The following is a 25,154-nucleotide window of genomic DNA, read 5'->3' as shown; positions in this document are numbered from 1 at the left end:
AGGTAATACCGACATCTGGGTCGATGTGCAGACGCCTCCAGTTATACCATTATGTAAGTTTCTCAACCATATTTATGTCTTTGATATTGTTTATTAAAAAATAGTTGACAACTAATTTGTATTGTCAGCTTATTTCGGTGCAAGCAAACATGTCCAGCACTTGATAGACAGGACCGTTACTGTGCCGGGGCTGAACTCAACTGCGAGGAGCTCAGTCATTATGTTTCATGGCTTGCGGATCTTGATACTGTCAAGACAAATTTTCTTCATGCATTTAGAAATGTTAGTACTGAAAACGTGTGACCAATAGTGTTCGTAATGAACTATGGTCACATCTATTTAGGAAGGATGGTAAGATTTTTACTATTTGTCCTCAGTGCATCTTTTCCATACATTATTTTCGAAGCTAAACTTCATTGCTAAGTATGTTACCATACGATGTTCTTCAATAGGGACTCCCGATGAATGTTGTGCCTTATGGGATCGAGGCTAAAGGTGCCATGGGTATTACTAGCTTACGGCCAAGATATCCTACAGATTACTCTAGTGCATTCAAGATTAGCGACGGATGCTTAATATTGCAAAACTGGACCAAATATGTGATGGGGGAGCGCAGACAAGTACTAGGGGGCAGCAAGCAGAAGCGCAACCCACGATTAGGAGATAGGTTCATCTGCATGCTCCAACTTGATCAAGGAGGAGAGATACACATGTTTTATGTTATTTTACCTGAGAGAGAGCAGCAGGAGTGATTAGCTGGCTAGAAATGAGTTTGAAGATGATAATGTGCTACACTATTACTATGATGATAAAATAGCTAGTGTTGGTGGTAATGACTATGTAATGACTATGATGATTATTATTAGCTAGTGTTAGTGGTGATTAAATAAATACTGTTCGTGGTAATGACTATGATGATGATTAAATAGCTTGTGCTGGCGGATTAGATTCAAGTGGAGGCAACATGTGGTGCACATCAAAAATACTACTAGTCCAAACTAGATCAAGTTTGGATTAGTAGTATACTTTTGACATGCACCACATATTGCCTCCACTTGAACCTAATCCACCTTCATTTGACACACTGTTATGGACATAATGATGTAAACCTCATAACTGGTATTGTACGAATATTTGTACGATGGCGCATAAATACACTAAAAATAAAAAATTAAAAAAAGAATACTAGTAGCGATGGAGAGAAAACACGTTGCCAGTAGTTACATTAGCAGTAGCGTGGGATTGAACAAACGCTGCAACTATTTGTCCAAGCAGTAGCGCGTGCTGGCACGCGTTACTGCTAAGCAATAGTTGTAGCGCCTTATTAGTAGCGCGCCTACCCGCGCTACTAGTGAGAACAAAACCAGCGCTACTGCTAGGGTTTTCCCTAGTAGTGGACGGCCGTTGGATTGACATCCAACGGTTATGTCTACTAGAATCGTTTGTTGACGTATATAATAACTACAAAAATCTTGCATACGCGTCAACTTAACAGGCCCACAAGTCAGACCATTCCCTCTTTAATAATTTATATACAGCTCATTGCAACTTCTTATGCAATTCATTGTAGTCCATTTTTTTGGTTGGCCAGGGCCAATTTCGCATATTTCTGTGGGTTCCAAACTATTTTTAATACCGAAATGTCGAGCCATATTTAAAGTACTTTGAAGATATATTTAAATTAGGTTAATGCCTAGTTAAATAGGAATCTGAAAATGTGAAAAAATTCAGAAATTATAAAGTAATTGCCAATTTGTCATCTGTTTTTATATTTACAACCCATTTCATATTACTTTCAAGATTTGCAAGCGTCTTGAAAGAGTTGCAGCCCATCATGGCGTAGAAAAATAAGTAGGGCTGGATTGGTATTCTTTAGAAAAAATAAACTGGGCTCATTTTCACAAAGAAAAAATAGCTGGGTTGGTCACATGGTGAACATAAAATACAAGCCTGGCTAGACGGGCCACAGCCTAGTTCAAACCCTGCTCCGTCTCAACAATAACAATAATAATAATAATGCTCGAGCAGCTACGTCCCAGGTTTCAGTCGATCTTGTGTTGTTCTCTTGTCTATTGACTATATACGCTCAAAAATGTTATGGGTCCCAGATGTCAGGAAAACACTAGGAGGAAGCATTTTATTCTTCCATACACTCACATGGTGAGCCCCTACTGTCTTCCTCTCCACGTACTTCTGCCGATTCCAGTTGTTTGTTGACCATGTTGACAATGCGAGAGGGTGGCGCTGCGGCGAGCGCACCAAAGCGCGCGGAGGACGACGGCGAGGCCTCGAACATCGGTGTTAACGATTTAGGAGACGGTGGGGTGGTGATGCGTGCGCTGAGGCGTAGCTAGCCGTGGGAGGTGGAACCAGGCGGCCCCGCCGGCGCTGGTTTGGTTTTGGCGGCTGGAGGAAGATAGGACTGAAGAAACACGACAGACTGTAAAAGCAGTAGGAGTACTTAACAACCTTAACTAAAACCAGCACGGGCACTTAACAACCAAAGCTGAAAGCAGTATGAGTAATTATATAGGTTTAACCGTACAAAGCATGCCCCGAACAGTGCTACTTTGCCTACAGTTAACCAAGGGTGAGGCCGCCATGCCCCAGGACAAGGCCCAGGCGCCACCCCGCGCATCCACAACCTTCTGAAAGCTGCTTCATCTCGCAATGTTGTCAATAAACAGGATATTCGCTTTAGAGCCATGGAAAAGCATGAACTTAATCTTCTGTCCTATTCTCCAAGATGGATGGGCCTTAATTATTTGAGACCACCCATGAATAAGTATCTTTTCACCTCCAAGGGGAATGGTGTAGGTCGACATAAACATCATGTTGTGACCTAGCGCAAGTCTGACCCGACCATGGTCAACCATCTATATAGGAACAATGGAACTGGGCAGTTTCTGTTTCAAGAAGATCACAACTGTAAAACTGTGTATAAGCAATAGTTTATGAACTGCATACATAACAGAAAACAGCTCATACCATAAGTTTCTCGACACAGTTGGACCTGTTCAACGAGTACAGCAGTGGCACACATATCCCATGTGGCCTTCCACCATTGAAATGCCCCACAAGGACCTCAAGACGATCAATAAAGTGTAGGAACTTGTGGATGACGTCCCAGTCAACTTTAGTGCCATCAGTAACATCCGAGTTATTACAGAATAACAAACGGGCAGCCTGCTTAACTCTGAAAAACCTACACGTGCCACCAATTATAAGAAATTATTAGTTAGAAGTAGCATCTTCGTGAGAGATTCGTTGCTACTTCTAAAGTTAAATTGTGATTAGTTAGACAGAATAGGTGGATTAAGAAGTAATCGAGGCAACAAGCAAGAACCAGATACAAAACTAACATGGATGAACAATTGGAACAACGTCGGGGTGGAAGATCACAGTGAAGATGAGACCAGGTTCTGCTATTTCCATCAACATTTGTGCGCCAAATTTTAGTCCATAACACTTGAGAAAGTTTATCCAAGTTCGGCCATAAAAAAGCAGCAATCTTCTTGGTTCATGAACCCAACATGGAACTTATATTCATGGCTTGTCTTCACTGTGACCATTAAACTGGTGTATTCAGTTATGGCAAGGCCGAGTATCTTAAGTACATGTGTTCTGACAGAGCAAATAATGCACCACAGGAAAAATAATATGAGAACACAATGTATTCCCTATCCAAATCTAGAAATAACTTCCTCCTTCACGTCAGTGTTGACCATCGTACTAGTAGTACCTTTTATCCAAATATAGCAATCCAAATTTCAAATTAGTCGACAACATGTTCAAAAAAAACCCACCCTCCCGGATAGAAAAGAGGATTCTAGGAACATATTGTGCGCGTTTTAAAATCATGTGTTAGGATGAGAAGGAACAAGTGTGGAGTCTTGCCGAGGGCGCAGAAACCTGTAGGGTCCTCGCACTTTGGGCACTGCAAATGAAACACACTAGATTCAGTAGGAAGAAAATGCATCAACGGCGGCGGCTGCCATCCTAGGATTACCTGCGACCAAAGGACTTGGATTTATGAGGGATGGATGAAGAATTCGTACCTAGTTCTCCATGAGAAAACCCTATGCAATTGCCAAGAGGGGTTTTTCTCTGAACAAGCAGATGAGGGAGAAGGGGATTCAGGCCCGGTGAAATATTGCCACTTCGTTCGTCCAGCTTACTGCTAAAGCTGGAAACGGGGGCTTGTGATTTGACGGCTCATTGGGCATTACTGCGGCGCTACAACTGGGGTGTGTCTACCGTGCAGTTGTGCACTCTAATTTGTGCATATGGCACGTGGACCCCGTTGTTGGATGCCCCACATATCAGCGAAAGGAAGTAGAAAGACAGGAGTAACTAGTTACACATAAATATATTTTCGACAGAGAGATACTCCCTCTGTAAAGAAATATACAAATCTTTTAGATCACAACTTTATACATAAGAAAAATCAAGGGGAATATATATAACATATATAATTATTAAAAAATAGAGTTGTTTTTAACACAATATAGACGAGTTGGTGATGATGGTGTGCCTGCCATCCCGCAATATAGGTCGTCCGATTTATATCTGACGGATAGGAAGGAAACTATGGCAATTTTGCAAAAAGGTACCCACAGACCTCTCCACATTTGCAAATAACGCCTTCCCTCGTTCATCTTTTTCTCTCACAAGATAAAATACTCATACAAATGCATCTTGATGTTACATGCAACGCACGGGAATTATGGGGGTTCAGCTGAGAATATAATACTCAGACAGGCTCACGATTCTAGACTTTGGGCCGTAGGCCCACCCTACATGTTTGGGGGCCCATGTGTTCTACCTCAGCGCTTTTCATATTGCAAGCGATCGGTACGGCACTAGTTTTAGATGCTGTCGCAAGGCGAATACACAAAATTGAATAAAGCACGACAGTTGTTGGAATGAAATCGAATGGCAGTTCCTAACCAGCAATGAGAGTTGCAATTCTATCAACGATATACCATGTGATAAATAATACTATCACTTATACACGCAGGACACTTGTTTCACCATGCCAGATTATTACATCAAAATCTCTTGAAGGATAGATCAGTTCGGCAGTTGCGTGCTGCTACTAAAGAATGTCAAAGTTGATTTGGACCAGCTCTCCTTGCCAAGAAAGTTTGATTTTGACATCATCCCTGTCACATCCCTGGTCTTGTCATGCACTAGGCTAGACCTCAGGTGTGCATCATGTTTAAATTCAAATGAAATTGAATTGAGGAATTTTCAAAGCCTCAGAAGACCTCTAAAAATAACCAACATTTAAATTTCATCAATTGAGTCCAGGAAAATGTTCCTGTTATCCTCTGGAAATATTGGCAAGAGGTAAAATCCAAACCAATATTTTTGGTGTCTCAGAAACATTTAATTTGGGCATTTGAATTAAATCAATAATTATTTGAATTGGATTTATATCTACTATTAAATAAATATAGGTCCAATAATTCTGAAATATTTTGTGGAGCATTGTTTTAATTCTTTTAGCTCCTAAAAATATTGTCAGAAGCAAAATAAATTGAATTGGTTTCAAAACCAAATTCAAAACAAACCTGCAAAATAGAAAACAGTATTAAAAAGGAAAGAGAGAGAGAGAGACTACCTGGGCCACTTACCTGTAGCCGGCCCAGCTGGCCAGCTCCTCCCGCTGGCCCAGCCCACCGCCGCCTCCCTCCCCTGTCGCCTTCCTCCTCTGCCAGGAGGACGGGCACGTGCCCGGCGCGCGCGGCCACGCGCCCCGGCCACCTCCTCCCTGCTTCGGCCACCTCCTGCCTCCCTGCTTGCCTCCACTACTCCCTGGAGACGCCACGCGGCCCCCACGAACTCTCTCACTCTCCCGTATCTCTCCCTCCGTCCCTATCCCCTCTACTCTCTCTCTCTCTCACGATCGACCACGAGCACCCGAGAGCACCGACGAGCTCCACCGCGGCCAGTGTCCACCCCTCGCCTCGGCGATGCTTCCAGAGGAACCGCCGCGCCTTCCTCTTCGTCCCCACCAACTCACGTGACGCCGGGAGCCCTGCATCGCCGCCCACGTCGCCGTTCCCCTCCTCGGCCACCGGAACTCGCCGCCGTTCGATTCGCCGGCTCCGGACCATCCCCGGCCTCGTCTCCGCCTCGAATGGATCCGCTGTGAGCCTCCGCTGCCTCTCCTGTGCTCGCCCCCTCCGTTCTCGCCCCCTAGCCCCATCTCCCACCACGGCGAGAGCTTCTCGCCGCCGGCCATGGCGTGGCCGTGGCCACAGCCACCGCAGCTCGTTCCCGAGCCCACCATCGTGATCAGCACGATCGCATGAAACCGTAGACACCCACAACGCCTCCTCCCGTGCTCTGTAACGCCACCCCGAGATTGCCCGAGCTCCGGCAGCCGCAAAAGAGCTCGCCGCCGGCAGCTCCGGCCACCCCAGCTGCTGTCACTTGCCTCTTTAGATGCACCTTCCTCCCAGGAACCCGTAGGAGCAAACCGCACGTCAAATGGTGCTCCGTAGCGAGCGCACGGTGCACCTCCGCTGTCGGCCGTGGTCGTCGCCGGCGACACTCCGGCGACTGCCGACGTGGCACGCCTAATTAGCACTAATGACCCTGTTAAACTAACCCCGTGACACTGACAGTGGGCCCCGTAGCGGGTCAAAGCCCGGGTCAACGCGGGATTAGCCCCTGAGTCACTGACGTGTGGGCCCCACACGTCAGGTTTGACCTGGACCGCCCGTTGACCTGCTGAGGTCAGCATGAGGTCATGCTGACGCCATAATTCATTTTCTGGAATTATTTTTAATTCTAAATATTCAGGAAATTCCAGAAAATTGTAAAAACTTCTAAAAATCATAGAAATTCAATCATAACTCCAAATTAAATAAATTATATATGAAAAATTATCAGAAAAATTCAAGGAATCCATCTGTACCATTTTCATGCATGTTTGAACAATGTTTGTCCTCTGTTTTGGACAAAACCAATAAATGGCATTTGAATAATCACATATGGAGTTTGAATTTGAATTTTATATTCAAACCAACTTCATTTAATCTGTTGCTAGTTGCATTAGCTCAAAACACATTCATATTGCCATGTCATGAGCATGCATCATATTGTGCATTGCATTGATTGTGTTCCTTTCTGTATTGCCGGTATTTGTCCCCTCTCGATAGACGTGATACCGATGATGTGATCGTTGACACTGATGAAGACTCAATGTTATCTTCAGAAGTGCCAGGCAAGCAAAACCCCCTTGTTCATTCCGATAAAATCCCACTCTCTCGCTCCTGCTCTCTTTTACTGCATTAGGACAACAACGATTCATCTGTTACTTGTTGCGGTAGCTGAACCCCTTTATCCTTTGCATGACCTGTCATTGCCACAGTAAATAGATGAAACCCACTAGCATGAGTAGGAGTTGTTTGAGCCCTGTTGTGCGTACTCATTCTTACTTGTTTGTCATGCCTGCTACTGCTTAGAGTTGAGTCAGGTCTGATTCATCGGGGATGAATCAGAGGCATGTGAACATGTCCTACTGTGTGTGAGCTAAGTGTGTGAACACGTTTTGGTAAAGGTAGCGGTGAGAGGCCATGTAGGAGTACATGGTGGGTTGTCTCATTGCAGCCGTCCTCAGGAACTGAGTTCTGTGTTTGTGATCCATGATTCAGCTACTACCATACATTGGGCCCTGAAATATGACCCCGCTCGACTTCTTATTCACCCTTGTCCTCTGTCCAGGAGTTGCAAGTAGTTTCTGGTGTTTGTAGTATGCTGGAGGCCGTGGACAGCGCTGACCGTAGGGGTGGGCTGTGATGCGGTAGGCACGTGGCCGGGTATACCGGGCGCCCGTTTGGTGTCACGGAACCCTGTTCACATCGTTTGGGGCTGTGAGTGAAACTCCGGCCGGATCTCCTCATGGATGGAACCCGAATAGGCGATAAACCTGGACTAGAGACTTAGGTGTTTAGGTAGGTCGTGGTCTACACCCACGTCGGCTTTCGCTTGAAGTCTGCCGAGCACATGTCGTGTGCAGACGCTAAGTGGTGGAAACATGTATGAAGAAGTACACCCCTGCAGGGTTAATATCATCTATTCGAATAGCCGTGTCCGCGGTAAAGGACTTCTGGGTTGCTTATATCAGTTCATAGACAAGTGAAAGTGGATACTCTAAAATACGCAAGATAAGCGTGAGTGCTATGGATGGCGTTCTCGTAGGGAGACGGGAGCGGATCCATAGTGGTGTATTGATATGGTGAATATGTGGACTCGTGTGCGCCACCTCAAAAGAGTTACATTGCAGTCGTAGTTCAGGTTAGCCACCGAGTCAAAGCTGGCTTGCTGCAGTTAAACCCCACCATCCCTTTGTTGATAATGATGCATATGTAGTTAGTTCTGATGTAAGTCTTGCTGGGTACATTTGTACTCACGTTTGCCTATTTTATGTTTTGCAGAGAGACTTCGGTCTCACTAGTAGTTCCGCGTGGACTTCGACGTTTAGCTTGTTACCTCAGCTACGATCTTGTGCCCTCGGCAGGATCTGATCGATAGTCAGGCTTCTCAGCCCTTTTCATTTATAGATGTCTGTACTCAGACATGATAGCTTCCGCTTGTGCTTTGACTTGTATGCTCTGATTGTTGGGTCATGAGACCCATGTTTGTAATGTCTCGCTCCTCGGAGCCTATTGAATAAACTACTTGAGTCGTAGAGTCATTTTGTGATACCATGTTGTATTGCACATATCGAGCATATTGTGTGTATGTTATTGAAATGCTTGGTATGTGTGGGATCTGACTATCTAGTTGTTTATCCTTAGTAGCCTCTCTTACCGGGAAATGTCTCCTAGTGTTTCCACCGAGCCATGGTAGCTTGCTACTGCTCCGGAACACTTAGGCTGGCCGGCATGTGTCCTTCTTCGTTCCTGTGTCTGTCCCTTCGGGGAAATGTCACGCGATGAATACCGGAGTCCTGTTAGCCTGCTACAGCCCGGTTCACCGGAGTCCTGCTAGCCCAGTGCTACAGCCTGGATTCACTCGCTGATGACCGACACGTTCGATGTTGGGTCATGGATGCCTGTGCCTGTAAGTTTGGGCCACTTTGGGTTTACGACTAGCCATGTCAGCCTGGGCTCCTTATCATATGGATGCTAGCGACACTATCATATACGTGTGCCAAAAGACGTAAAAGGTCCCGGGCAAAGGTAAGGCGACACCCGTGGGAATACCGTGCGTGAGGCCGCAAAGTGATATGAGGTGTTACATGCTAGATCGATGTGGCATTGAGTCGGGGTCCTGACAGCGTTGGTATCAGAGCTTGACTGCCTGTAGGATTACCAAGCCAAACTGGTCGAAGTTGAGTCTAGAAATTCTTTAGTTATATGTAGGGGAATTGATTGTGGGATGGAACGTAAGGCTCTTTTACTCCTTATACCGCATGCCCTTCTGATCTAAGTCACCTTATCTTTCCTGCGGGGATTAAGAACTAGGCTATCTCTTCTTTCTATCAGGATCACGTGTTACTAATCCGTAGACTTATAGATTGTTGGACTTAAGCCTCGTTTCAGTTTCTACTACTTCTGTATGTTAATTGTTGATCTCGGAACCTTGATATTGTGCTTCTGAGTGGTTATGCCACCATTTTGTAGTATGTCTCAAATCTTTTCTGAGCATTTACAGCCGTTATGCTGTCCGAGTCATTCCAGATTTCTAAATAGTCTGATGCATTTGCAAAATCCTTTCCCTCTGGTTTCGATGCTCCTTTATGCCAGCTCAATCACACTAATTGTTGAGTTGAGGTATTCTATTGCCTTGACATTTATGTTGGAGTTACTATTATGACCCTAGGTATTTAGGGAGTCACCTAGTAATCTAGCAACGTTTTGTGTTCCCAGTGTGAGATTCTGGCCTTTATTCTCGAAAGCATTCCGTGATGCTACTTAGTAGTAGGTATTCTATTCCTGGGTTCTTGAACCTGAGATTCACTCTACCTACTTCATGTTGATAGTAATTGCTAGTGCCTTTAGGATATTAGTAATCTTTGCGATAGTCCTCGAGGTCCATGGTATATCGTTCTTCCAAATACCACGAACCATTATGGCAGAAGTTTGTTGGATCAAAAGATCACAACAGGCCCTCTATGAGTTCTCCATGTTATATTGTGACTCTGCCAGCTCAACCTTTCGGCATGGGTTATCCGGAAGAATTATGTTGAACTTTGTTCGGCATACCAACCCATGTATCCACAACTCAGAAAGTTATATGTTCCTTCGAGTTGTCCCTCTTTAGTTGTCTACTGACCTTCGTCTATCAATTGATAGTCAAGAGTATGCGTGCATTCGTTCGTCGATGCCTATTACCCTTGTGGTCCGCCAAACCATTCTATTTTAGAATGAATAGGAGAAACAAACTCCAGTACCTCATCCATATCTAGGATTGGGTCAAAGTAGTTGTATTCCGCAGATCAAATGCCAATCCAGCTTTTGATTCTGTTCTACCCTGAAGTATTACCGTCTTTATGTCAGGATTTTCATGAGGATTGCACCGGCTCTTGTGAATTCTTGATGTAGTGATACTTCTCGCCATCATTATTCATCCCTCGGTTCCGTGTTGTCGCAACCGGAATACCGACAAATGAATTGTGATGTGTGAAATCAATACGCCTAGCAACCTCGTTGTTGGGTAGTTAAAGGACAATAATTTCATTCTTAGTGTGTTGGTTATAGAATCATCATTCTAAGATTGATCGTGCTACCTAGTCCATTCTCCTAGTTCACTCCTCGATCGATGAGTTAGGATTATTTCAAATCCTTACTCTATTGATCATATCGTCCTGCCCTGAAAAGCAAGATTGTTCTCAAGCTTAGTAACATACCGGTGGTTCGTGATTTTCTGAATATCTTCTCAGAAGTATTACCAGGTTGTCACCTGACCGCTATGTTGAGCTCGTGATCAAGTTGGTTTCTTGTGAACCACCTTCTCTCCAAGAATCGGTGTTAGATATCCCTGAGCTAGTTGGTTAAGCTAAACGACAACTTGGAGGGTTGGAAGATAAAAGCTTGCCTGACTTAGTTCGTTCCAAAGGGATATTCTTGTGTAGTGTGTGTTGAAGAAAGATGATATCTTCATCGATTGGTCCCTGTGATCAGTTGTTGGATCTATCGTCTTATCAATCCTCTGATTTGAGTGTGGGCTATCATCCAATCAGACCAAAACCAACGATATTCGTAATGTTGTCTTACTCGTGGTTGATCCCCCGAGCATACACCATTATATCTTTTGGGTCTGACCAATGCTATCATGTGTTCACTTAACTATGGAATTCCTTTTAAAAGGAAACCCGGATGAATTGTTGTTGAGCCCATTGACAACATCCTTATCTCCTCCATGATTTTGTTGAGCATTAAGCTATTGTTGGAAATTTTTGAAAGCATTTGTTCATGCTAGCTCATGAAGCATATGTTTGGATGAAGGTAGTGACTTCCTTTAATTCATGTGCATCTGATGCAAGTTGCCGCCGTGGATTCGAGAAAGTCAATGTTGCTTCCTTTGGAATCATTCCAAATCAGTCATGCACACGTACGAAGAATGCTGTGGTTTGAAGACTTGCAACCTTCAATCTATATGTATCCCTAGCACACCAAGCCACTGGTTGATTTGTTCAAGGAGAAGGAGTTCCTTCATAAGAGCTAATCCGGACTTATGTAAGGACTTCGATACCCTCGTTGATGGTTCCCCCTCCTGAACTCGGTAGTGTTTTATTATAAGACTACTATGTGGTCATGCTTGTCTGGGACAACGTGTTCACATGTTAGTAGCAGAACCAGCTCATGTTTTGGAGCTTGCTATCGTAGTTCATTCCCCGAGAATCTCGCAACGTCATCTCGTCGATTTGTGTTGCAAACTTCCGTTTTCTTCCTAGACTCGATGAGTCTGGAATATCCTGACACCAACCAGATCTGAATCTCAGGCATATATGATGGTTGGAACATTTCCCAAGAATTATAATATTGGTCTCTCAATAACCGTCAAGGTGGATGTCGTGGCCAACACACCCATCCGGTAGACCTATTATTATAGTATCTTGTTTGAGGAAGTTGGCCACCTCCCCATAGGGATTTCGTAGGGTTTACTCCCTAGTTGCCCCTATGGATTTTTGTATTCCCGAAGTCCGACCTTTTACTTGATGTCCTAGATATCAAACCGTATCTATGAATGGGTTACACTAGCACATCAAGGAGAACATTAGAAGCGGAGTGCTAAATGTCTCTCGGTCTATCATCCAGATTTTATTTGCTTGGCCTCGCTAAGGTGAAGTCTGAGAAAGTGTTATCCTCCTTCGCATCTGCATCGTCCATCGCTATTCATCATGGTAGTATGTTGTGTTGTCAGCACCCTTGACGCGGTTGTTGATAAAACCTTGATGATTGTGGAAATGCTCAAGTTCTTGAGAGCACGCACAAGCGCTACGTGTTATCATCGGCTCTAACCGAGATTCCTCTCAGTTTCCTCGGCAATACTATGACCTTTTCAAACAGTGAATTCACTCTCTATTGTTGGGTTCTTCCCCAGTTACCAGAATCATTCCCAGCATTTGCATTTTGTTCCCAGCTTGCACCGCCAATGTGCCATTCTACCATGGGTCTCTTCCATTTCCGGTGATAAGCAAAATCATCCATTACGTTGTCTTCAACAAGGTAATCCACATCATCCAAGTCTGAGTATGCCATTCTACCGACCCCCACCAATCGATTGCTGTGATTTGCCTTAGGCTGGTTTAAAGAGTTTCAATGATCTCTGAATCAAAAGTAATTCTTTTTGCCACTTAAGGGGATATCTCTACGAGTCACCTTCCCTAAGGTGTATCGTTATGGTATCATGGCAACTCAACTCCTCGCTACGTTGACAATCGTTTACCACCTTCTTAGGTGTGGAATTATTGTCCACCTAGTGAACCTTCGTCATTTGCTTCCCTCCATTCCTATGGATGTGTGCTTCGCCTCTGAGCTCAAGAGATGTTGCTATGTCTCATTCTGTGAGTTAATCCTGAGTTGTTCGACCTTCGAGAAGAACCATTCTTTTAGGATCTTTCCTTTCCTCTCGTTGTCATGATAGTTGGAGTTCTCAAGGCAAGACTTCAAGACAATGATGGTGAATGAATCAACGTTCAACTGAAGTGCACCCGGGATCGTGAAGATTATGCTAGTTTGCGTTCCCCCTTCACCTTACCCTAAGCTTGAATCTCGGGACGAGATTTTTGTTTAGTGGGGGTGAGTTGTCACATCCCTGGTCCTGTCATGCACTAGGCTAGACCTCAGGTGTGCATCATGTTTAAATTCAAATGAAATTGAATTGAGGAATTTTCAAAGCCTCAGAAGACCTCTAAAAATAACCAACATTTAAATTTCATCAATTGAGTCCAGGAAAATGTTCCTGTTATCCTCTGGAAATATTGGCAAGAGGTAAAATCCAAACCAATATTTTTGGTGTCTCAGAAACATTTAATTTGGGCATTTGAATTAAATCAATAATTATTTGAATTGGATTTATATCTACTATTAAATAAATATAGGTCCAATAATTCTGAAATATTTTGTGGAGCATTGTTTTAATTCTTTTAGCTCCTAAAAATATTGTCAGAAGCAAAATAAATTGAATTGGTTTCAAAACCAAATTCAAAACAAACCTGCAAAATAGAAAACAGTATTAAAAAGGAAAGAGAGAGAGAGAGAGAGACTACCTGGGCCACTTACCTGTAGCCGGCCCAGCTGGCCAGCTCCTCCCGCTGGCCCAGCCCACCGCCGCCTCCCTCCCCTGTCGCCTTCCTCATCTGCCAGGAGGACGGGCACGCGCCCGGCGCGCGCGGCCACGCGCCCCGGCCACCTCCTCCCTGCTTCGGCCACCTCCTGCCTCCCTGCTTGCCTCCACTACTCCCTGGAGACGCCACGCGGCCCCCACGAACTCTCTCACTCTCCCGTATCTCTCCCTCCGTCCCTATCCCCTCTGCTCTCTCTCTCTCACGATCGACCACGAGCACCCGAGAGCACCGACGAGCTCCACCGCGGCCAGTGTCCACCCCTCGCCTCGGCGATGCTTCCAGAGGAACCGCCGCGCCTTCCTCTTCGTCCCCACCAACTCACGTGACGCCGGGAGCCCTGCATCGCCGCCCACGTCGCCGTTCCCCTCCTCGGCCACCGGAACTCGCCGCCGTTCGATTCGCCGGCTCCGGACCATCCCCGGCCTCGTCTCCACCTCGAATGGATCCGCTGTGAGCCTCCGCTGCCTCTCCTCTGCTCGCCCCCTCCGTTCTCGCCCCCTAGCCCCATCTCCCACCGCGGCCGAGAGCTTCTCGCCGCCGGCCATGGCGTGGCCGTGGCCACAGCCACCGCAGCTCGTTCCCGAGCCCACCATCGTGATCAGCACGATCGCATGAAACCGTAGACACCCACAACGCCTCCTCCCGTGCTCTGTAACGCCACCCCGAGATTGCCCGAGCTCCGGCAGCCGCAAAAGAGCTCGCCGCCGGTAGCTCCGGCCACCCCAGCTGCTGTCACTTGCCTCTTTAGATGCGCCTTCCTCCCAGGAACCCGTAGGAGCAAACCGCACGTCAAATGGTGCTCCGTAGCGAGCGCACGGTGCACCTCCGCTGTCGGCCGTGGTCGTCGCCGGCGACACTCCGGCGACTGCCGACGTGGCACGCCTAATTAGCACTAATGACCCTATTAAACTAACCCCGTGACACTGACAGTGGGCCCCGTAGCGGGTCAAAGCCCGGGTCAACGCGGGATTAGCCCCTGAGTCACTGACGTGTGGGCCCCACACGTCAGGTTTGACCTGGACCGCCCGTTGACCTGCTGAGGTCAGCATGAGGTCATGCTGACGCCATAATTCATTTTCTGGAATTATTTTTAATTCTAAATATTCAGGAAATTCCAGAAAATTGTAAAAACTTCTAAAAATCATAGAAATTCAACCGTAACTCCAAATTAAATAAATTATATATGAAAAATTATCAGAAAAATTCAAGGAATCCATCTGTACCATTTTCATGCATGTTTGAACAATGTTTGTCCTCTGTTTTGGACAAAACCAATAAATGGCATTTGAATAATCACATATGGAGTTTGAATTTGAATTTTATATTCAAACCAACTTCATTTAATCTGTTGCTAGTTGCATTAGCTCAAAACACATTCATATTGCCATGTCATGAGCATGCATCATATTGTGCATTGCATTGATTGTGTTCCTTTCTGTATTGCCGGTATTTGTCCCCTCTCGATAGACGTGATACCGATGATGTGATCGTTGACACTGATGAAGACTCAATGTTATCTTCAGAAGTGCCAGGCAAGCAAAACCCCCTTGTTCATTCCGATAAAATCCCACTCTCTCGCTCCTGCTCTCTTTTACTGCATTAGGACAACAACGATTCATTTGTTACTTGTTGCGGTAGCTGAACCCCTTTATCCTTTGCATGACCTGTCATTGCCACAGTAAATAGATGAAACCCACTAGCATGAGTAGGAGTTGTTTGAGCCCTGTTGTGCCTACTCATTCTTGCTTGTTTGTCATGCCTGCTACTGCTTAGAGTTGAGTCAGGTCTGATTCATCGGGGATGAATCAGAGGCATGTGAACATGTCCTACTGTGTGTGAGCTAAGTGTGTGAATACGTTTTGGTAAAGGTAGCGGTGAGAGGCCATGTAGGAGTACATGGTGGGTTGTCTCATTGCAGCCGTCCTCAGGAACTGAGTTCTGTGTTTGTGATCCATGATTCAGCTACTACCATACATTGGGCCCTGAAATATGACCCCGCTCGACTTCTTATTCACCCTTGTCCTCTGTCCAGGAGTTGCAAGTAGTTTCTGGTGTTTGTAGTATGCTGGAGGCCGTGGACAGCGCTGACCGTAGGGGTGGGCTGTGATGCGGTAGGCACGTGGCCGGGTATACCGGGCGCCCGTTTGGTGTCACGGAACCCTGTTCACATCGTTTGGGGCTGTGAGTGAAACTCCGGCCGGATCTCCTCATGGATGGAACCCGAATAGGCGATAAACCTGGACTAGAGACTTAGGTGTTTAGGTAGGTCGTGGTTTACACCCACGTCGGCTTTCGCTTGAAGTCTGCCGAGCACATGTCGTGTGCAGACGCTAAGTGGTGGAAACATGTATGAAGAAGTACACCCCTGCAGGGTTAATATCATCTATTCGAATAGCCGTGTCCGCGGTAAAGGACTTCTGGGTTGCTTATATCAGTTCATAGACAAGTGAAAGTGGATACTCTAAAATACGCAAGATAAGCGTGAGTGCTATGGATGGCGTTCTCGTAGGGAGACGGGAGCGGATCCATAGTGGTGTATTGATATGGTGAATATGTGGACTCGTGTGCGCCACCTCAAAAGAGTTACATTGCAGTCGTAGTTCAGGTTAGCCACCGAGTCAAAGCTGGCTTGCTGCAGTTAAACCCCACCATCCCTTTGTTGATAATGATGCATATGTAGTTAGTTCTGATGTAAGTCTTGCTGGGTACATTTGTACTCACGTTTGCCTATTTTATGTTTTGCAGAGAGACTTCGGTCTCACTAGTAGTTCCGCGTGGACTTCGACGTTTAGCTTGTTACCTCAGCTACGATCTTGTGCCCTCGGCAGGATCTGATCGATAGTCAGGCTTCTCAGCCCTTTTCATTTATAGATGTCTGTACTCAGACATGATAGCTTCCGCTTGTGCTTTGACTTGTATGCTCTGATTGTTGGGTCATGAGACCCATGTTTGTAATGTCTCGCTCCTCGGAGCCTATTGAATAAACTACTTGAGTCGTAGAGTCATTTTGTGATACCATGTTGTATTGCACATATCGAGCATATTGTGTGTATGTTATTGAAATGCTTGGTATGTGTGGGATCTGACTATCTAGTTGTTTATCCTTAGTAGCCTCTCTTACCGGGAAATGTCTCCTAGTGTTTCCACCGAGCCATGGTAGCTTGCTACTGCTCCGGAACACTTAGGCTGGCCGGCATGTGTCCTTCTTCGTTCCTGTGTCTGTCCCTTCGGGGAAATGTCACGCGATGAATACCGGAGTCCTGTTAGCCTGCTACAGCCCGGTTCACCGGAGTCCTGCTAGCCCAGTGCTACAGCCTGGATTCACTCGCTGATGACCGACACGTTCGATGTTGGGTCATGGATGCCTGTCCCTATAAGTTTGGGCCACTTTGGGTTTACGACTAGCCATGTCAGCCCGGGCTCCTTATCATATGGATGCTAGCGACACTATCATATACGTGTGCCAAAAGACGCAAACGGTCCCGGGCAAAGGTAAGGCGACACCCGTGGGAATACCGTGCGTGAGGCCGCAAAGTGATATGAGGTGTTACATGCTAGATCGATGTGGCATTGAGTCGGGGTCCTGACAATCCCCTACCGCAAGATATGATTTAGATTTGAACCTTGACCATCCTTTAGCATTAATCATCATCTGACCATCCTTTGTACTTACGGTATATTTAGCAGGTTCATTCACACCAAGGCTGCGCATGGTAAGACAAACTTGGTCGCGGTCTCCCGGATTGTTGAACGACTCCCTCGTTGCTCTAGGAATTCTCCGTTTGCAAACAAGAAGACATACCCAAACAGTTAGATCAACACAGTGAATCATGTGAAACAACATGGAAATAAAAAAGAACGAAGCACTTGGGCGGCCAATGCTTACCAAGGTGGACATATCAGGGTTTTTAAGAACTTTGGTATATGAAGGGCGAACTGCAGCCCACTCTATTGCCAGTGAAACTGCTCGTTCGGTTGCCATTGCACGGACCGGAGCAGATGCAAGTGCAAGTGTTGGTGCAGGTACCGAAGCCGCTGCTGCTGCCGGAGATGGTGCTCCTTATAGAGCTGGTGCCGGTGTCGGAGAAGGTGCCGGTGTTGATGCCCAATCCTCCGGAAGATCAGCCTGATCCGCTGACGCGGTCGGTGCCCAATCCTCTGCTGGATCAGACTGAGCTGCTACCGCTGTTAGTGCTAGAGCAACTATCGGTGCTTGATCCGTTGCTGAAGGTGGTCAATGTGCGAGACAGCGGCGATCGTGTCTGGTCTGCCATGATCAGCTTTCTAACTTGACTAGGATGCATGACCATGATCCAATTTTTTCTTCATTTCTTTTAAATGCGAGAAGGACTAATTGTGGCATTTTTGTTAAACCAAACTGCAGTTCATCATAGGGATTCAACTTGTACTTAGACAACAGACTGATCCAATTTTTTCTAGTAATATAATGATGGACAGTGCCTTCGTTACTGACACGACATAAGAAGTGAAACCTGCAAAAATAGCCATCGTAGAGCAAACCAAACGGTTTATTCTATGATGAATGTCACATGGAAAAACTTGCATCGTAAAATTGCAGGAAAAGAAAGAAAACATGACATTAAATCAATAAGATTTAGACACTAAATCAATAAGATTTACTTGATGTGACACGAGTGAATCCTTACTAGGAAATCGCTATGTTGAAGTACTAAACAGAAGATTGATCGTCCAACTACGGGTGGCATGCAGGGGCCCCGCCTACTCCGACAAGCAGGACAGACCAAAGGTCGTGACAAATCATATGGACCGAACATCCATGGGACTGGAAATCCTGGTGGGTGCAATAAACCCTGCAATGCATACAGATATTGGAGTGTAACCATAATTGATAAACCGTCCTCACAAGAAAGATGATCTAGATACTTCAAAATATACAGACTGAATTGAGTGGACAGACATTAACATAGACCGTTCTCTGGACTGATCACACACCAAAAGAGGTAGTACTAATAAATAATACAGGGTTCACAAACACAAATCAAGTATTGAATAATAGTACTTAATACAGACAAGCAAAGTTGCACTAATTAAACTCTGCAGACTATTTCTTGCCACCGACCTACGGGATGAACCCCGCATAACTGACTAGGCCTTGGACTTCATGAGAGATGTCTACATGCACCATCACCATCTCATCAACCTTGGAGAACCTAACAGAGTGGCCTTTCCACTCATAAATATGATGATGAAGACATGCTGCATCAGATTTGTTGTGAAGCTTTACAAGAACCACACCCTTCGTAATCGAAGGCACAACCAGGAAATTGTTGTGGTCAAGTACAGCCTCGAGAGCACGCCTGACAACAATGCTACAGGAAAACACTAGTTCAGGACACGTGGCGACAAGGACACAACAGCTGGATAGTTTAGCAGTAGAACTCATCCTCAGGTCTTCCAGGTCACACGGCATGACTTTGAGAACTTCATCTCCACTGCGGACCTGGTTCTAATTCAAACAGAAACCATATTTTATTACTACACCCGTTCAGAAGTATAAGATGATTTTCGATATTATACTCCATATATGACTACATATACGCACAGAAATGAGTGAACAAAGACACTAGAACATGTCTTCAAAGGCATGAGAGCAAACGGATTACTTGCAATATCCATAACACAAGTTACTGAGGCAAATATACCCTATTCAAAGGTAGCATTGATGTTCATAAAGTACTCCCTCCATCCCAAAATTCTTGTCTTATATTTGTCTAGATAAGGATGTATAGATTTGTCTAGATACAGATGTATCAAGTCACATTTTAGTATTAGATACATCCATATCTAGACAGTATTAGATACATCCGTATCTAGACAAATCTAAGACAAGAAATTTGGGACAGAGGGAGTTATTGAAAGTAATCTATAAGAAATCAGTGTCAACCTCTCGCATGTTTTGTTCAAATGAGGAATTTAGAACCGTCATTTGGCACACTAATATCACATGCAAGATCACCCAGGAAGTTGTACTACTAGTACTTGTACTGCGTGTTAGATGAAAAAACACGATCGACATCGAGAAAAAGATCGTCAGGAAGAGATATTACCTGGACTTGCTTAATGAGTGTCGGTGTCAAAACTGGCAGATCTCGGGTAGGAGGTCTCGAATTGTGCGTCTAAGGCTAATGGTAACAGGAGGTGGGGACATGATGTTTACCCAGGTTCGGGCCCTCTCGATGGAGGTAATACCCTACTTCCTGCTTGATTGATCTTGATGATATGAGTATTACAAGAGTTGATCTACCACGAGATCGTAGAGGCTAACCCTAGAAGCTAGCCTATGATTATGATTGTTCTTGTCCTACGGACTAAACCCTCCGGTTTATATAGACACCAGAGGGGGCTAGGGTTACACAGAGTCAGTTACAGTGAAGGGAATCTACATATCCGAATTGCCAAGCTTGCCTTCCATGCAAAGGAGAGTCCCACCCGGACACGGGACGAAGTCTTCAATCTTGTATCTTCATAGTCCAACAGTCCGGCACGAGCATATAGTCCGGCTATCCGAGGACCCCCTAATCCAGGACTCCCTCAGTAGCCCCTGAACCAGGCTTCAATGACGATGAGTCTGGCACGCAGATTGTCTTCGGCATTACAAGGCGGGTTCCTTCTCTGAATTCTCCAGAGTAGATTTTGAACACAAGAATCGTGTCCGGCTCTACAAAACAAATTCCACATACCACCGTAGAGAGTATGATATTCCACGAGTCTAATCTGCTGACAGCTTTTCCATAGCGTGACATCATGTCGCGGCCCGGTTATTATCCGAACCATTTTCTCAACATGCTACTATACATCTTACAAGGTAGTTTTTATTGGCAGGTCTTGAAGAGGTCGTGTCCCCTTATCACGGGATTCTCATTAATATGGGTGTGGGTAACCCAACCGCGCCATCAATACAGCGCTTGGGGAATAAGCAAGCGTTTAGGGCAAGTGGGGAGGCGCATGACTTCCGCCTCCTTTATAAAGAGATAAGGATTACCCCTCTTCTCACCCACGCCTTCTTCTTCCTCTGCCCATCCATTCCTGAGCTCCAACGCCCAAGCTCTCGCCCTCTCTGCCCACAAAGGCTTTCCGAACATTTCCGGATCTGGAGCGGGAGGCAAGTGGATGGCCTCTATTGTCCAGGAGAAGGATATTAAGAAACTTCAGGAGGCCGGGTATCTGGCCAAGAAGATTGGCCACCGCCTTCCGACGGCGGGACAGATTGTCCCTACTCCGAAACCCCACGAGAGGGTTGTATTCCTCCCTCATTTCGTCTGCATGCTAGGGTTTCCACTCCACCCATTCGTTCGCGGCCTTATGTATTACTATGGGATCGATTTCCATGATCTATCCCCCAATTCCTTCCTCAACATCTTGACATTCATTGTCGTGTGTGAGGCCTTCCTCCGCATCTCTCCACACTTTGGATTATGGCTGAAGATTTTCAATGTGAAGCCCAAGGTGGTGTACGGAGAGCACGCCGAGTGTGGAGGAGCCATGGTGAGCAAGATGCCCAATGTCACATGGCTATCAGGTACCTTCAATGATTCCGTCAAAGGATGGCAACAACAGTGGTTCTATGTCACTGAGCCACGCGACACAAAATGGGTCGCGGCTCCCGAATTTCGATCCTGAGCTCCATTGCGGCTTACGTCTTGGCCCAAAAAGGGATCGAACTGGTCTTCGCGAGATGAGCTGGCGGTGCTCCAGGCGCGTATCAAGAGCACGGAAGACAAGAATATCAAACTTGTCGATGTAGTCCAGGTGATGTTAGTTCGCCGGACTCTCCCTTGTCAACGCAGGGCTTGCAGTTTATGGGAATTCAATCCGGCCAAGCACCAGACCCTACTAGGTCTCTTCGGCTCACTGCACGAAGACATCTGGAAGGCGCTCTTTAAGTCTGGCAAATCGTGGCTGGACTCAGCCGAGGACCGTGGGTACAAATTGTCCCGACCCGCGAGTTCGGTAAGTCTCCGTATGTTGGCATGTCGTATGCTTTATCCATATACTTCAAAGGAAACGCCTAATATATTTTCCAACAACTCTCCTAGGGCTGGACGAAGAAGGCAGAGCGGATCTATTGCCCGACCCCTAGAAGAACAAGCCGGCCCACTTCTGACGAAGATGCTGGTCACGGCGCCTTATGAGGCGCCGAAGAAGAAGGCCAACAAAGGGGCCAAAGAGACCAGGGGCGGCCTTCATCGCCAGGGTACTTCGGACATAGTGTCTGAGGACTCCGAGGCCCGCTCCTCCTCCAAAGAGGACGAGGAAGAGGAGGAAAGCCGATCCCCCCAGCGAGGGGGAGAAAGAAAAGGATGGCCTGAACACGCTTGGAGGCCGAGTCACTTAAGAAGGAAAAAAAAACCTTTCCAGACGAACCCCATACCACCACCGACAGCAGCATAGAGTGGGATCCCAGGGTCCAGCCCCTGGTTAATTCGTGAGTATATAAAAGCCGGACATGTTTGTATATCCAGATTTACTATCGGGTAGCATTAACGCATTGAGTCACATCCCTTTTTTGCAGTCCATCCAAGTCCCGCACCGAGCAATCCTCATCGGAGGATTCACTAGGCTTAGATGCTATGGACAGCGGGACTCCCCCGACGGCTTCCTCCCCAAAACACATGGACGATACCAAGGTATCATCCCCAAGAGTCCCAGGCCAAAGAGGAACTGGGGAGACCATCAAGGCGGCGCCAGAGGGTCAAACCTCGGTGGCCGGTCACACAGGGAAAAAGGCCCCCATGGACATCGACGGCGGGGGTTATCTTAAATTCGGCCCCCAGCCGGACACTGTTCCGGAGACTAACACGGCTCTAGAGTCAGGCGGGCAAGCTCCCTCGACAGAAGGGGGTGTACCTATTCCACTGGCGACCTCTGCCCAACCAGAGGTGCTGGATATCTTATCAGCAGCGCTGAAGAATGCTTCCATCGTAGAAGAGCACCGCGCCCTTATGGGTGCGGTGATTGAGAAAATTCAGTCTGCCGAAAGCGGGCTGACTGAAGCCTGCATCAGCCTTATAACAGGCTTTGAGGTATGTTGTGAGGTTTTAAAAAGTGTCATAGTATAGATAGTAGCCCCTGATACACTATTCGGTGTTTGGAAGGAAAAGCCGGATAGAGGATCAAATATATGTTCGCAGGAGACTGACCTTGTAATACCTCTCTTTCTCTTTTTTTCATGCAGGCATCTGTAGTGACTGCCACCTCTCATACTGCGGAAGTCTCTAGACTGAAGCAGAGTCTGGAGTGGGCCGTAGAAGAGCTCGGCCAAGTGAAGAAGCAGTTAGAGGGTAACCAAGGTATGCGAAAGACCTTGTTTGCATTCGGTGCGAATGAATAATTGAGTATGATGAAAAATTTCGTGATTTGTTCTAGGATCGACGGCCGAAGTCGAGGCTCTTAGAAAGACAGTGGCCGAGGCCGAGAAGAAGGCAGCCATAGAGCAGGTTCTTCGTGAAAAGCACGAAGCCAGGGTTATTGAAGTTCAGCAAGAGCTCCAAGAGAACGTGAGGAAATGTCAGACCTTGGAGCAGAGTTTAATGGAGAAAGAGTATGAACTCACCAAGGCTTGTCAAGCCGCACACGATGCCCGGGGCGAAGCCCAAGGCGCCCTTCAGGAAATCCAAGAGGCCAGAAAGATCGCGGCGGGTAAGGCTTTTTCTATGCAAAGCAAATGTTTAAAGGGAGAAAGTCATGTTAATAATCCGAATTCAGCTTTCTCCAGGGGTGTTTGCGGAACTGCCACGCAGCATATCTGATGCCGCACGATTCTATCGGGCCGAGGAAGGGAGCTCTGTGGAGAAGCTCTTCTGGTCGCAATATCTGGTGCCAGAGCATCCAGTGCCCTTTGCCGATCAACTGAAATAGTTGGTCGAGCTGCATAAGGTGGCCGAACTAGCCATGAAGGATTTAATTATCCGGCTATGGCCCGCCGAGGCAATTCCTGGCAGCTACTTTGGGCTCGTGAAGCGGCTTGTAAGTGTCTGCCCTTGACTTGAAGTCATCAAGCGGTCAGTCTATATGGAAGGTGCGCGAATGGCCTTCGCCCGCGCCAAGGTGCACTGGGAGAAGATGGATGGCATAAAGCTGATGAACGAGGGACCACCAGAGGGGAAGGAACACCGCAAGCCCGAGTTATATTATGACAGTGTCCTGAAAGGATCCCGCCTTGTAGCGGAGCAATGTGCCAAGGATATTATATTCCCATGAATGCATTCATGTTATCCTTTGTAATTTTGGACAAGGTCGTTTATGTAGTATAAAGCCTGTTATTTGGAAAATTTTACCTCCTGTGCGGCTGTTTTATATATTAATCCTGAGAGTTGGCCAGTCGTCGGCTTCTGCCCCCACGTAGGAAGTACGGGGGTGTTCGGGATAAACCTGAACACTCTTTACCCCAATTTTGGGTCCTTGAAGGAGGTGTTCGGCGCAACGAACTAGGCAATCGGACTATAAGGCTTTATCACCCTCACTTAGCCATAGGAGTTTGATAAAAGAAAGGTAGGCGCAACCCTTGGTGTTCGGAAGGCCGCACCGGGGGCTCTATAAGCACCTGATCGGAAAAAACCCGATCCGTCGCACGTTGCATTAGTTATCGCATAATGTGGAATAAATCCTTAAAGATTTTGTGACCTCTCGAATAGTGACCAACTCTCGCCGCATCATGATAGTCAGTTTTCGGCTTTCTCTACTGAGGTGCTCGTCCGGAAGAACCGGGACACAATCGCAGTAGTTCTCCCTGTGCCGCCTTAGCCGATATAGCGGAACGTAAGGTAGCAAAACATGGGAGCCGGGCAAACCCAACATTTGACCCAAGACATGATTCGGAGATGATGCATATAATGCTATAAGTTCGGGGTGCCGAACGACCGTGAAGGTGTTCGGACTTGCTTGCCGTGTTATGGGTACAACAAAGCCCCTGGCATATTAAGGCGTACCAAAGTGTATGGCTGCTATTTGGCAAAAAATGTCAATAAAAAGGAACAACAGGTGATCGTCATATGAAGTTGCAGATTGGTAATTTAATAATACGTCAAAGCATATGAGTACAAGTAGTGCGATAAAGAAGAAATATGACTTCGGAACCTGCTGAGGCCAGGGTGGGAGTTGTATGCGGATCCGGATAATAGTAGGATGATTGTTGAGGAGAGTATCTAGGGATTCCCCTAGGCGTTCAAGCTGTTTCCCTCCGTGGTGTGTCCGTACCTTCTTAGGTTCGGTCGCCAGGTCGCCGGTGATGGCTTAGTCGAAAGGTGAACCTGAAAGAAAATGCAAAAAATGTTTGTGTGCCCCCGAGCGATTTATCCGTATT

The sequence above is a fragment of the Triticum dicoccoides genome, chromosome 7B (genome assembly GCF_002162155.2).
Source record: "Triticum dicoccoides isolate Atlit2015 ecotype Zavitan chromosome 7B, WEW_v2.0, whole genome shotgun sequence".
Lineage (NCBI taxonomy): Eukaryota > Viridiplantae > Streptophyta > Magnoliopsida > Poales > Poaceae > Triticum > Triticum dicoccoides.
The sequence above is the reverse complement of the archived record's forward strand: the minus strand, read 5'-3'. Positions refer to the sequence as shown.